The 12,661-nt window shown below is 54.2% G+C and overlaps 1 protein-coding gene across 3 annotated transcripts in view; it reads left to right on the plus strand.

Moving 5' to 3' along the window:
- The window catches only part of NCOA7 (nuclear receptor coactivator 7), a 79,861-nt gene that overhangs the window by 43,501 nt on the left and 23,699 nt on the right, over positions 1-12,661 (plus strand). The window lies entirely within an intron of this gene.

Here is a 12,661-nt window from a genome sequence, read left to right on the forward strand (position 1 = left end):
TATTCTGTGAATCTGTGAATCTGTGAGGGCTGGGACTGACAGTGCTCCTTGCCACGCTGCATGGAAAAGAGGGGCTAAAGGCTTTGCTTCCTTACTTTGTGTTTGAGSAAGGTGCAGCTGTGGAGTGACCATCTCCATGTGAGGAATTACTTCTTTCCTGTGAGGGTGMCAGAGCCCTGGCACAGGCTGCCCAGGGAGGTTGTGGAGTCTCCTCCTCTGGAGATCTTCCAAACCCGCCTGGATGCCCCCTGTGCCCCGTGCTCTGGGTGTCCCTGCTGGAGCAGGGGGGTTGGACTAGATGACCTCTAGGGCTCTCTTCCAGCCTCAACCATCCTGTGTTTCTGTGATCCCGTGATCGGGTACCGCTCTGTGCTGCTGCCGGCGGGCGGCATTGTGAGCCGAGGCCGAGGCCGAGCGGCGGCTCCCGCGTGCCCGCTGCCCGGGCAGGGCCGCTCCGCACCTCCCGGGCACCTCCCGGGCTCCGCCGGCCCCACGGCCGGTGCCCCCGCGCGGGCAGAGCCGGTCGCCTTGCTGGGGCCCCGCCAGGGCTGGATGGCTCCGGGGCGCCCTCCTGGGGAGGTGCTGCTGTTCCCTTGGTAGCTGCACCCTGGCTCTTCCGCGGGCTGCGGCTCGGGACGACGCTCTGGCTCTGCGGCTCCGTCCGCACTCGGACCTTGCCCCTTCGGCCTGCCTGGCAGCCCCGAGGCGCGGGTGCTGCCCAGCGTCCCGGCAGTCACCCTCGTCCCTGGGTTTGACTCGTCTCCGGGCTCCTGGCCAGCTGCTTGGCCTAATCCTGCCCCTTCGGCTCTTCCTGCTGCGCTCGCCTTCCCGGGGTGCATTGGTGCCAGCAGCGCTTGCTCGGCTCCCTGGTTCCGTAGCCCGCGCCAAGGATTCRGCGCCCTCCTGGGACAGGGTTGGCCTGCTTACCTCTGATGTGCCTTCTCCRGGAAGTTCTGTTGGAAAACCTGGGATTCCTGAGCTTTGGAGGGATGGTTCTTGGGTTTGTTTCTTTCCCCCACAATGTTGTAGGCTTCAAAATGCTTCCACGGACACGAGGTGGAGCTGCAGGAGCTCTGCCCTGCGGCTGCAGCAAACCACAGGCAACAACTTCTCGAGACAACAACTCTGCTCGAGAGCAGAGCAACAACTCTGCTCGAGAGCAGAGCTCACCCTTCCGGGGTGGAAAATCAGGATTCCTGTCAGGAGTTGCTAAGCAGGATGACGGTAATTATTTGTATTTTGCCAGTGAAGACCCTGAAACATGGAAATTTGGCCTTCTGCAAACAGGGCGTGCGGTGGCTTTCAATGCCAGGTGTGGCCCTTCTGCACTGATCAGCACAGGATTGAGAGGTCAGGTTCAAAGTGAAAAGTTGCTTGCAAGGCAGTGAAAATGCAGCCAGAGTTTAAATCAGTAAAAAAGTGGGTCACATACGGAGCCTCCTCTGCATGATGTTTAATCCTTGGCATATTTTCTAAACAAGCATAATCTGAAGAGGAATTTTCAGCACGTATTGAGATGGCAATTGAGACTTCTGTGTTAGTGTGTTCTAGATTCTCTTCCATCTATTTTTGAATATGGCTATTCCACTGTGAGATTCAGTTGAGCACTTGGTTAAGGTGCTGCTTATTACATGAAAAAAGGAAAAATGCATTTAAAAATACATCTGCTGTCTAGTGCTGATTAATCCCAATCACTGAAGGCTTGATTTGACCACCCCTGCTCATAGCGAAAGGCATTTTGTTGTGAGTAATCCTAGTGATTTACTCACAAATGTACAAAGTGGATTTACCCTCTTTATTGTAATGGCAAGAAGAGCTGGATCTGATTTTTTCCAAGATTTTGACATTTTGCTGTAACTTTGTTTCAGTGTGGCTAAAGACAGGGGAAAAAAAATGGGAGTAAGAAGCATGTGTAAGGAGGAGTGAAAAGGGAGAGGAGAAATTATCTTCCAAAATCAAGGTCTCAAAAGCAAAGCAAAAGAGAAAGGGATTGTTTAGATGTCTGTATGTGCACTGATAGAAAAACAAAGGCTTTGTATAATGCCTTATTTATGAGAGTAAGCAGGATGGGTTAATATGGATTGTCTGGGAGGCGTCACTGCTTGGTGTATGAAATCATTTAAAAAGGATAAGGTGGGCAAGGAGTKGGGCTGTCAGTGTCAGATCAGCTCCTTGGGAATGGAGAACAAAAGAGGGTGAATTCCAGTGGATGGGCATTAAGGTGATAACATCTGGAGTCTGAGCTGAGGAGTTAATGGGCGTTTACTGGAATCTCCCAGACTGTGGAAGAAATGTCCGTGTCTCCAGGWCATCTCCTGCTTGAGCAGCAGGTGCCAGAAATAACAACAACAACAATAATAATAGCAGTTAATTGCCAAAAAATTAAAGTTAAAATACCTTAGTGTTTCTTCAGCTTCCAACATGTGGCATCCTGTTTTAGGACACGCATTGACAGATGAATCCCTGTTTAAGAGTAGAGCTAAATGAAAAATGTGGGCTAGTGAAATCCGCACTACGTTGCACATAATCCGTGGGAAGCGCCTGGCAGCACCGCAGGGCGCTCCGAGGTGCCCCAGAACCCACAGTGAGGGCTGAGGGCTGAGCTGTTTGAGCCTGGTCTTACATTGAGGTGAGGCTTGCATGGTTTTATGAAGAGAGCAAAATAGATGGTGTATTCACATTCCTGGGAATCTCCCTGCTCAGGGATGAGAGCTTTAGGAGTTGAGTTAAAACACTCATGGTTCTTTTTAATTTTATTCTCCCCCCTGTTCTTGCACCCTCAGGCCCTTTGGAGCYGGGGGAGGCGGGGACTGGGTCTCCCGGGATGTTTTTGGTTTGTGCACCCAGTGATTGCGCTTCCAGGCGCCCGTTGTGTCCCTGTCTGGTCCTGGGCAGGGTTCTGGGATCTGCCCTGCCCCATGGCAGCGTCCCCAGGTCTGAGCCGTGTGCTGAAGAGCAGCAGCCTGGCTCCGGCCCCCTTTGCTGGAGGCCTTGGGCCTTATGCTTGAAGGACCTGTGAACAGGCAATCCCCTTCACCTTCGGCAACCCATCTCTGGCCTTCTCACTGTGAATTACCCTTTCTCCATCTTTTTCTTTTCCTTTTTTTCCCAGGCTAAAGGGCTGGGAGAAGCACGGCATGGAAGCCCTGCTCGTCCTTCCCATCCCTCTGCAGACGCTGCYGTGTGGGAGCGGGCAGTGTTCTTGTCACATTCGCTCACTTTATTCACCTTGCAGCTCCACGCAAGCCTGTGCAGCCCAGCTGCAGGAGGAGGTGAATGGCTGGAGACAGGCAGGAGCTGCATGGCACCCCATAACTGCTCCATAACCACGTAACAACTGCTGTCCTTTTTCTTGGGGGGGAGAAAGAAAATCCATACATTTATCCTAATTTACCTGCATGTGTGTGTGAGCTTTAGCCCTATCATTGGGGCAGAATAGCAGCAAAAGGTATGTTCAGAAATGTCTGCTCTAGTGCATGGTTGCTCAGAGCAGGTTATGAGGCAGCAAAGGTCTGTGACCGAAGCCGGGCGGTGTTTGCGCCACGCCGGCTGCTCCCTGCTGAACAAGTCACGGCTCGGGCGCTTCTCAAGAGCCCTCTGTTTACCCGGGGCCTCAATTTTCTGGGAGAGTGAGCACTTAGACCGCTCATTATGTCTAATAGAGACACTTAACAGCTCTGGAAATCGGCCCCTGCGGGAAGGGAAGGGAAGGGAAGGGAAGGGAAGGGAAGGGAAGGGAAGAGGAGCAGTGGAAGGACCGGTCGGAGCTGCCTGGTTGGTCGGCCCTGGCAGGTGCCCCACACGTGCGGCTCCCGTGGCGGGTGCCCCACACGTGCAGCTCCCGTGGCGGGTGCCCCACACGTGCAGCTCCCGTGGCGGGTGCCCCACACATGCAGCTCCCATGGGGGGTGCCCCACACATGCGGATCCCATGGCAGGTGCCCCACTGTGCGGCTCCCGTGGCGGGTGCAGGAGCGGGCTCTGGGCGGGCAGCGAGGGGGAGCGGGGGCAGGTGCCTGAGGAGCCCTGGGCACCCTGGCTGGTCAGTGGGTGCCCTGTGATGTGGGGAGGCCTTGRACCTCCTGCCAGCTCTGCCTTTCCATGCTCCCTGGGTACAGAGGATGCATTCCTAGAAAGGCACTTGCATCCTCCCGTTCCGGGGGGCTGTGGCCAGCGAGCAGCTGCTGGAAGGTCGGGGCACACGGGAGCCTGCAGATGAGCCCCCTGGGGCCCCATGGAGCCGATTCCATGGCTTCCATCCACAGCAGGGCCCTCCCGCTGAACTCCTGCTCGCCGTGGGTTGTCCCGGGGTGTCCTGGGGCTCCGTGGGGGCTGCTGCTGTCGCTTGTCCTCGCGGAGTCTGTGCCGCCCAACCCTGCTTCCCCCAAGGCTTTTGCTTGTCTTCTGAAACCACACTGTGCATTTTGTTTGAAATGCGCTGCRGGAAATTAATCCATAGACTATGATGAGCAGAGCTCCGTGGGCCTGTGTTTAAATAATAACGGAAGATTAAGCCCAAGGATGTTTTGGGTTTTGTTTTTCTTTCGCAGTGCTCTTGCTGCCGGCTTTGCCAGGCGCCGTTCCCTGCTGTATTGTGTCTGTGCTGCGGCCCCGGCGCCGCTGTCGCCTCCGTAGGCAGAAGCAGCTCCGTGTGCCTGCGTGCTTGGGCTGCTCCTGGTCTTCATGCGTGATTTTTAACTTGTGGCATCCTCATTATCAATGAGTAAACGAGGGGAGAGGTTTTGTGCCTGCGAGTTAAATGGCAGAGCCTTTGCAGAGAAGCTGCTCTGTGCCCAAGGAGCAAAGGAGACGGGTGGAAACGGCCCGTGCAGCCCTAATGTAGCAGGKGGGTGTATCCTCGGTGATGCCGAACTGGACATTCCCTCAGTCTGGATTTATTAGCAGGTTAATTTTTTTTTTTTTGATGTTTTGTATTGTATCCTGATTTAATAGAGGGATAGCAGCTTTACAGCAGTAGCGGTGATGAATGAATTCAGGTCCTGACACCTGGCTCGGTAGCCTTGCTGGAGGAAGCTGCTTCTCAGACCAGAGGCCGACAGATGGGCAACTTCTCCGCAACCCACCATAGCCCTCCGAGACCCAGAGCCTCCATAAAACCTCTCTGAGCCTTTTTCCTCTTTCTGCATCCCCACCTCTTGAAACGGCCGCTGGCCCTCTCCCCTTCCCCCTTTGTATGAGAAGCCTGAWGCCAGCCCTGTCCGTACCCACACGTGCCACAGAATCCGGCTCTATCCATATCCACACGTGCCGCAGAGTCCAGCTCTGTCCGTAGCCGCATGCTCCACAGGTGGCTCTTTCCCACGGATCGAGGCCGGCCCCGGCCGCGTGGTCACTGCAAGGGGCTGTCCTGGCCGCACTCCTGCTGCTGCTCCAGGATCCCTCCCTGCCCGGGCTCCGGAGGCYGCTCCAGGCCTGGCTGTGTGGGCCGCTGCTCTGTCACAGGGCGGGTTAAGCCGCTGCGGGGGCTCTGCCCCAGCCCAGGCCTGCTGCAGCGCAGCGCAGCCTCTGCCCGGAGAGGCTGTGCGGAGCCCTGTGCATTGAGCCTCTCACTGCCCAGGCGTTTGCGTTGCAGGGGGAAAAGATGCATGTATGAAAAGGCAAATTCTAGGCGCTGTTCAGTCTTGTAAGCCCGTCTGGTGTTTTCCATGAAATACAAAYCAAAGCTTAGCCGGCAAGCTGAAACCAAGTTTGGGGGGTTTGCTGGAGGAAATGCATGCCAAGCAGGTTTCTTGAGGAAGGGCTTTGTATTTTCTCATTCCTCTTTCTCCGTTTTATTTCAAAACTTGAATGAGTACCAGGAGAGCCCTGAGAAAGACAGGGAGTATGAGAGTTTTCCTTACAGCATCCTGTCTATATAGATACATATATATATATTTAACCCAGTAACTGAAAACAGGATGTAGAATTTCCATAAGAATTGGTTCCTGACTGCAAAGACTGGGTCAGTTACCTGATGACCCAGCTAAGCGCTTGAGAGAAAATGAGGAAGGCTTCTGTGTCCGACCTAAGGATAAGGGTAATTCCCTCCTTGCAGTTCCCAGCAGTACAGCCTGTTTCTGGGACGTGATCAGAGCTCGAAGCTCGATACCTGCACCGTGTATTTTGCTCTGGGGTAGGAGTTTTTGCCACCCATGGGGAGTAAGCATTCTCCTATGTCTGCTACTCTTCCTTATTGCTGTGCTGTCAACCATCATATTTTGGGCTAAAATTATTCAGTTTATGCCATCTGAATCCTTATGGCTGTTCCTCACAATCCTTAGTAGAAACCCCAGTTTCCTGTGTCAAAGACATTTTACTTTTCTAAATTTCTTCCTTGAAGTAGCCCAGCTACATGAAGGCTAGCTCCTTGTGCCGGGAGATTTTGGTTTTCCCGGGCAGTGGTTTTGTTGTGCAGCTGAGTGGCTGGATCAAGGCGTGGGTGCTCCGCAGTGGGGATTGGCTCCATGGGGCCGCTGGCAAGGGAGGCATCGTGGCTGTGCGGCTCCTGTCCCCGCTCGGCCTCTGCCCCCGAGCCGGCACGGCGCTCGTCTGATGGAAACACAGCCTGAGTGAGAGCAGTAAAGAACAGAAATCACCTTTTTTCTAGATGAATTCGTTTTCAGTTTTAATCAGTTGAGAATTGACTCACTGCGGAATGAAATGAGAGCCCGAGCCCAGGGCGAAAGGAAGCAGGAGGGAGAAAAAGGTCCCTCTCCCCATGAGTGGCTGTTAATCCAATCTGTGAAACCATAGTCTTGTGTTTGCCCTGAAGAATTTGCTGCCACTTGTTAAATGATGYGAGATTCGAGGCATCCAGAGCACAAAAGCCAGAGGCTTCTTTGTGGTTTGTCTTTGTAAGTCCCCCGAAACTTAAATACTGCCTATTTTGGTGTAATTGCCCTGCATTACACAGCCAGGGCCTTCCCCCGGGGTGAGCCAGGGAGCTGTCCCGCTGATGCTGCAGGCACTGCAGTTCAGGTCGGGCTGGGAGCTGGGGGGCCTGTTTCCAGTGCGCCCCTTAAGCTTGCACCACATCGAGCGCTTTGACACCGGCCGCTCCCCTTTTCTTGCAGGTTTCCACTTATGGGTGAGTTGGCTCACCCCACAAATGCTTTTTTTCCTACGTAAACTGAGTTTCCTATCAGCTGTTTTACCTTTGAGCTCAGAGTATGGACTGGTAGTTGTTACAGTTATTTGAAATGCTCTGCTTATCATTTAATTTAAGAGCTCTCAGCATGGTTTTCCTTTATATATCTATTTAGTATGTAGGGAAAACTGCTTTCCCTAGTTTAGTTTCTAACCCATTAACCACTTTTATTTCTGTCCTTTGTTTGTATAGCAGCAAATTTTGTATAGTAAGCAAATTTTGGGAAGAACAAACGTGTAGTTTACAAGATGCCGAAGTGATTTGTAAGTGAAGCAAGGCTACGTCTGCAGCAAGGACCTGTGCTCCGTTCCCAGGCTTGCAGCCTTAGGCCGGGKTCAGAGGCCTGCGGAGCTTGTGCTGCAGCTCTGGCGTCTGAGCAGTCCCTGCTGTTGTTTTTTTGCTTTTGGCACGGCCTGTTGCTTGTGCTCACAAACGCTTTGASATGTATGTTGATATATTGGAAGTATATTGGCAGATGTGTTCCAGTATTGTAGTGTGGCAGAATTGCACATGAAATAAAAAATTTGCAAAAAATGCAAAGTGAAATTTCATAATGCTTAAGTGCAAAACCTTCAGAAGACATGCAGTTGCTTCAGGGTCCTAAATTGCMCATGGGAAATTTGACCTGGGCACTTAAAAGTTTTGCCCAGAATGAACTAGTTTGCCAGTGTTCCTTACACCTTCTCCAGGAGCAGCGTCTGCATGGCTCAGTACTGCAGTTCACACCTGCTAGTTCCCTATAGGAGGAGCAGGGGAGGGAGAACAAACCTCTCGGTTGTTGTTTTTCAGAGCTGATGAGCTGTTAAATCAGTTCAGCCTGAAGTGTAGCTCAGCCTTGTGAAAGGAGGATTGCCCATCTGTGTGTGCAAAACCTGTCCTTAAGGAAGCGGTCCCATTGTGGTTTGGCCTTGCCTTAGGAATTGTGTGAACTGTTCCCCAAAATGTGATGGGCAGAAATAGGATTGCTTTCCCATAGCTGTTTTCCTTTCCCATCTTTAAGCATGAATCTCTCTCTGATTTGAGGAGCGTTCAGGGTAATTACATTTATCCACATCGCATTCCCTAGGGACATGCARAATGATTCCATGGAACGTAAGCAGCTGTTCCGGAACAAGCACCGTGTGTTTCAGAACAAGCACCCGCGCCCAGAGCAGAGGGTGTTTGTGGGGCCAGCCCRTCCCTTGGAGCCGAGCGCATCCCGGCTCCCGCGCCGCCACGTCCGTGGTGTCCCAGCGCGGGAGAGGGGCGAGCGCGAGCCGCCGGCCTCAGACCCGGAGCGTGGAACGGGCCCTGCCGCCGGCAGAGCTCCCCGAGGCTGATCCCACCCCGCCAAACTCAGAGCACTTGCTCCTGGCTTGTGCTGAGCTCCACAGTCTGCTGCTCCCCTCGCCTGGAAAAGGGGTTGGTGGTCTCAGAGGCTCCGTGTTTTCCGCCTGTATCAATTGCTTTGACAGAAGCSTACTACCCCGATCAGCCTGCAAGATGACTTCACCTCCTTGTGTCCTCTCCTTCTTCTTCCCCATGAACCAAAGTACACACACAGGAAAAAGAAACCTGGGAAACCTGGGAAAAGAGGGGAGAGAGCTCCTAGAAAAAGGCCCATCTCCTTTTCTGGGAATGGATTTTGTAGGAGCTGGAGGCGAAGCTCGCAGCCCATCGGCATTGCCCACTAGCAGGGAACGTTGTGCAGGCTCCACCACCACAACGGGCGCRGGAGAGCCTTCTGTATGGGCCTGCATGCAGGTTAATGCATGTAAACGGTGATAAGCATCACGACCACCTCTTCCTTAGGGATTGATCCCTGTCTGCCTCGTGCAGTGTGCAGGCACCGCTGCGTGTCCCAGTGCCCCAAACGCCCCACGCTGCCCCAAGGGCACCTTTTGTCCCTCCTCCAACCCTGCGCGTGGATGGGAAGCGCAAAGGGACTCCAAGGGGATGATGGCAAAAGAAATTGTGGTGCCTTTGATTTTAGTGGTATGGAAAAACATTGATTCACACTTTGGTGCAGCACATTCAGGTGGTAATGAACTGTTAAAAATACGCAGCATTGCTCGGAGCCCTTTCAGCTTAAACCAGAGCTGCTAAAATGTGTGTGTGTGTGTATGTGTGTGTGTGTGTGTGTGAGAGAGAAGGAGAGGGGAGGTGACTGCTTAGGAAGGGCACTTAAGTTTCTTGCAAGTGTTTGCAGTTTTCCACGTAGAAAGGAATATCAGTGGCCAAGTTCTTATTTACAAATATGTTAAAATACAATCTTCATTTAGAGCAGGAGTCGCAGCCTTTTGTTATACCAGTTCTGTGGACTGGTTGTGTTTTTGTTGGGAGCCTATATTCTCAGGTGAATTTTTTCATTACTTTAAAAAACTTACTTGGAAATAGGGCAGAATCGCAACTAATGAAAATAGTGGGAAATCGCCCAAGCGGTAGGTGTTTCAGAACCACGTGGCTGGGTTTTGGGAATAGCTTTGGGAATTGCTGTTCGTCAGTAAGGAAGGTGTCCGTGACTAAGGACACGGTCGTGCTGGGTGCAGGACTCCCACGTTCCTGAGGTCTGCGTGTCGCTCTCGGGTGCTTGTTGCCCCTGCAGCATCGCTGTGGTGGTGSTTGGTCCCTCGCTGACAGGGGACGTAGCGACCCAGGCGTTGGCCTGGTTCGGGGTCCGCTTTCTTGGCGTGAGGCTGCTGGAGGTGGGTGCTGTCTCCCTTGAACTTGTTTCACTCCAGATTTGCAAGCCGGGTTTTCCCTCCTTAGCTCTGGTTGGCTGCACTGTAGTAGCCTCGCTGCTTTATTTCTTTTAATAAATCTTGTCCTAGTGACTGGGCCTGCAGTATCTTAAAACAGCAATGAAAAACTCAGGGTATGGAAAAAGATGAATAATATCTTACAATTTGAAGGAAACCATCGTTACAGCATACAAAGTCATGGTTCTTCCACATCTTGAACTCTGTATGCAGTTTTCCTTCCTCCATCTTGGAAAGGATGTATTGGGAGAGGAAGAAGTACACTGGAGGACATCCAGTGGAATTGGAGAGATGGGAAAGAGTCTAAGGAATGCTGGTGTTGGCCTGAAAAAATGAAGGAATCCAGGGAAGATGCCATGAAGTGCATGCAAAAGGAGAGCAAGGAATGACCATTCAGTCACCTTTAAAACAAGCTTACCCCGGGTACTCAGTGAAATGCATCGTCTTTAAAGCAGAGGAAAGGACTTTCTTCTGCTTTAAAGCACAAGAAAGCARCACTAGTGGTAGTGACATTGTGGAGGTCCTTATAGGAGCGTGTGAAGGACAAAATTGACYGGACAAATCTGTGGCTGTTTCTCTAGCTAAAGAAATCCTTGGTTTCTGTAAAGGGGACTAGTTGGGGAAGAGACAGCTGGCTGTATTTGCATCCTGCTGTTCACACTCTTCCCTAAGCATTTTTAAAGGTTTGCATAGAAGATGGATATTGATGAGAAGGGTGAATGTCTGGTTTCACTAAGTGAGGCAGTTCTTTTTTTACAGAGGTTGTTTTTAAAAGAACCTTTTACAGAGGTTTTTAAAGAGCCTCTGTTCAAATTCACCCAGCTACTGGGTGAATTTGCCTGCTGCGGCCCGGCCCACGTGGACCTTCCTGCTGGTGTTTAAGGTACCAGGTGCCCCGGGGGGTTGGACACGCTGTGACGTGGTGCAGCTGCCCCCGCCGGCTCCGCACAGCCTGGTTCCAGCCGGCAGCAGGTTGGGCCATAAAGGTAATGGTTACGGTCTCCTCGTGCCCTGCGAGGTCGCGCCTCGGCACGGGCGGCCCGAGGTCCCGTTAGCTCCTGGTGACCTCCCCTCCGTGTAGGCAGCTGTTCACGTAGCTGCAGAGGGGCAGTTACCACGTGGCAGGATCCCTGAGGTGAGGCACTGCTTGACCTCCCTCTCATGCTCCCTCAGTAGCTGCTTTCCAAATGACTGCTGCCACTGCTTGCTTTTTTGGTAAGGTTTCCCACGGCATTACATAAAGAAGTGTGAACAATCTACTAGGAAACTGAATTAAATAGAAATATATTGATAAGGTGGTGGTGAGGGGAAATCTAGTCCAGTCAGCCTTTAAAGGACCTATATTTTCTTGCCTGCTCTCACTTAGCATTCATTATCATTGCTCATTAATATTACTTTTTTTGTCGCTGAAACACTGAGCAAATGGGTGAGTCCAGAAAGCAGCGTCTGCTTTTATTAAAGCTTGGGAGGAGCTCGCTCGCTTCCACCCAGTGTAATCACAGGCTCACAGAACGGTTGAGGTTGGAAGGGACCTCTAGGGATCATCCAGTCCAACCCCCTGCTCCAGCAGGGACACCCAGAGCACGGGGCACAGGGCGGCATCCAGGTGGCTTTGGAAGATCTCCAGAGAAGGAGACTCCACAGCCTCMCTGGGCAGCCTGTGCCAGGGCTCTGTCACCCTCACAGGGAAGTTGTTCCTCCTCGCATGGAGATGGTCGCTCCACAGCTGCACCTTCCTCAAACAGAAATAAAACAAAAAAGAAAAGCCGTTTAGCCCCTCTTTTCCAGGCAGCGTGGCAGGGAGCACTGCTGCCTCCAGCCCTCTGCTCGGGGCTGCATGCCTGGCCATGGGTCCATGGGGCGGGCTGTGGGGCACGGAGCTTGGGTGCGTGTCTGTGGTGGGGAAGCAGAGGCGCCCGGCAGCGCAGCCCCGCTCTGCGGAAAAGRCCGGCGCGGTCCTGGGCGCCCCGAGGAAGGAGCCAGGGCCGCGGCTCCTCCTCCGCACCGGCGTGCGCTTGGGAATACGGGTCCTCGCCCTTCTCTTTGCTTTCCGCCTCGTGCTCCTGGGCAGTAGCAAAGGTTGCAGCAAGCGGAGCGTGAGCCAGAGCCTGCGGCCCCCGCCCCGTTCCGCCCTCCCTGCCCTCCCTCCGCGCTGGAGCCCAGCACCGGCCCCGGCAGGAGGACGGACGGAGCCTTCCCGGCGCTCGGTTTGCGCTCTGTTTGCCGGGCCCGGCGGTGCCGCTCGCCATCCCGGCCGGGCCGCAGGACCCGCGGGGGGCGGCGGGACCTGCCCCATGCGCGGGCGCCCCGAGCGCGGCCTCGCGGCTCCGCGGCCGCGCTCCTGGGGCTGGGGCTGCGCGCCGCCCTCGCCGCCCCCACTGCCCCCCGGTACGTGGGGCCGGCACCGGCCACGGCGCTGGGATCCTGCTGCGTGCGCGGCCCTTCCGCGAGGGAGGAGTCGGGAGCTGCGGCGGCCGGCGCTGGAGCCGGGGCCGCGGGAGCTGGTGCCGTGGGGCGGGAGCAGGAGCCGCGGGAGCTGGTGCAGGGCTGGAGTGGGTGCTGCAGGAGCTGGTGCTTTGGGGGTGGAGGAGGAGCCATGGGAGCTGCTGTGGGGCTGGAGCAGGAGCCATGGGAGCTGCTGTGGGGCTGGAGTGGGCACCATGGGAGCCGGGGCGGCAGTTGGCCCAGGAGCCGTGTCTGAGCCGTGCGCGTTGCAGAGCTGCTGGCACAGCCGGGAGTCGAGGGGCAGGGGCTGCCGGAGGCAGCGGTGCCGGAGC

This window comes from Nothoprocta perdicaria, unplaced genomic scaffold (genome assembly GCF_003342845.1).
Source record: "Nothoprocta perdicaria isolate Ctin4 unplaced genomic scaffold, notPer1 scaffold_123, whole genome shotgun sequence".
Lineage (NCBI taxonomy): Eukaryota > Metazoa > Chordata > Aves > Tinamiformes > Tinamidae > Nothoprocta > Nothoprocta perdicaria.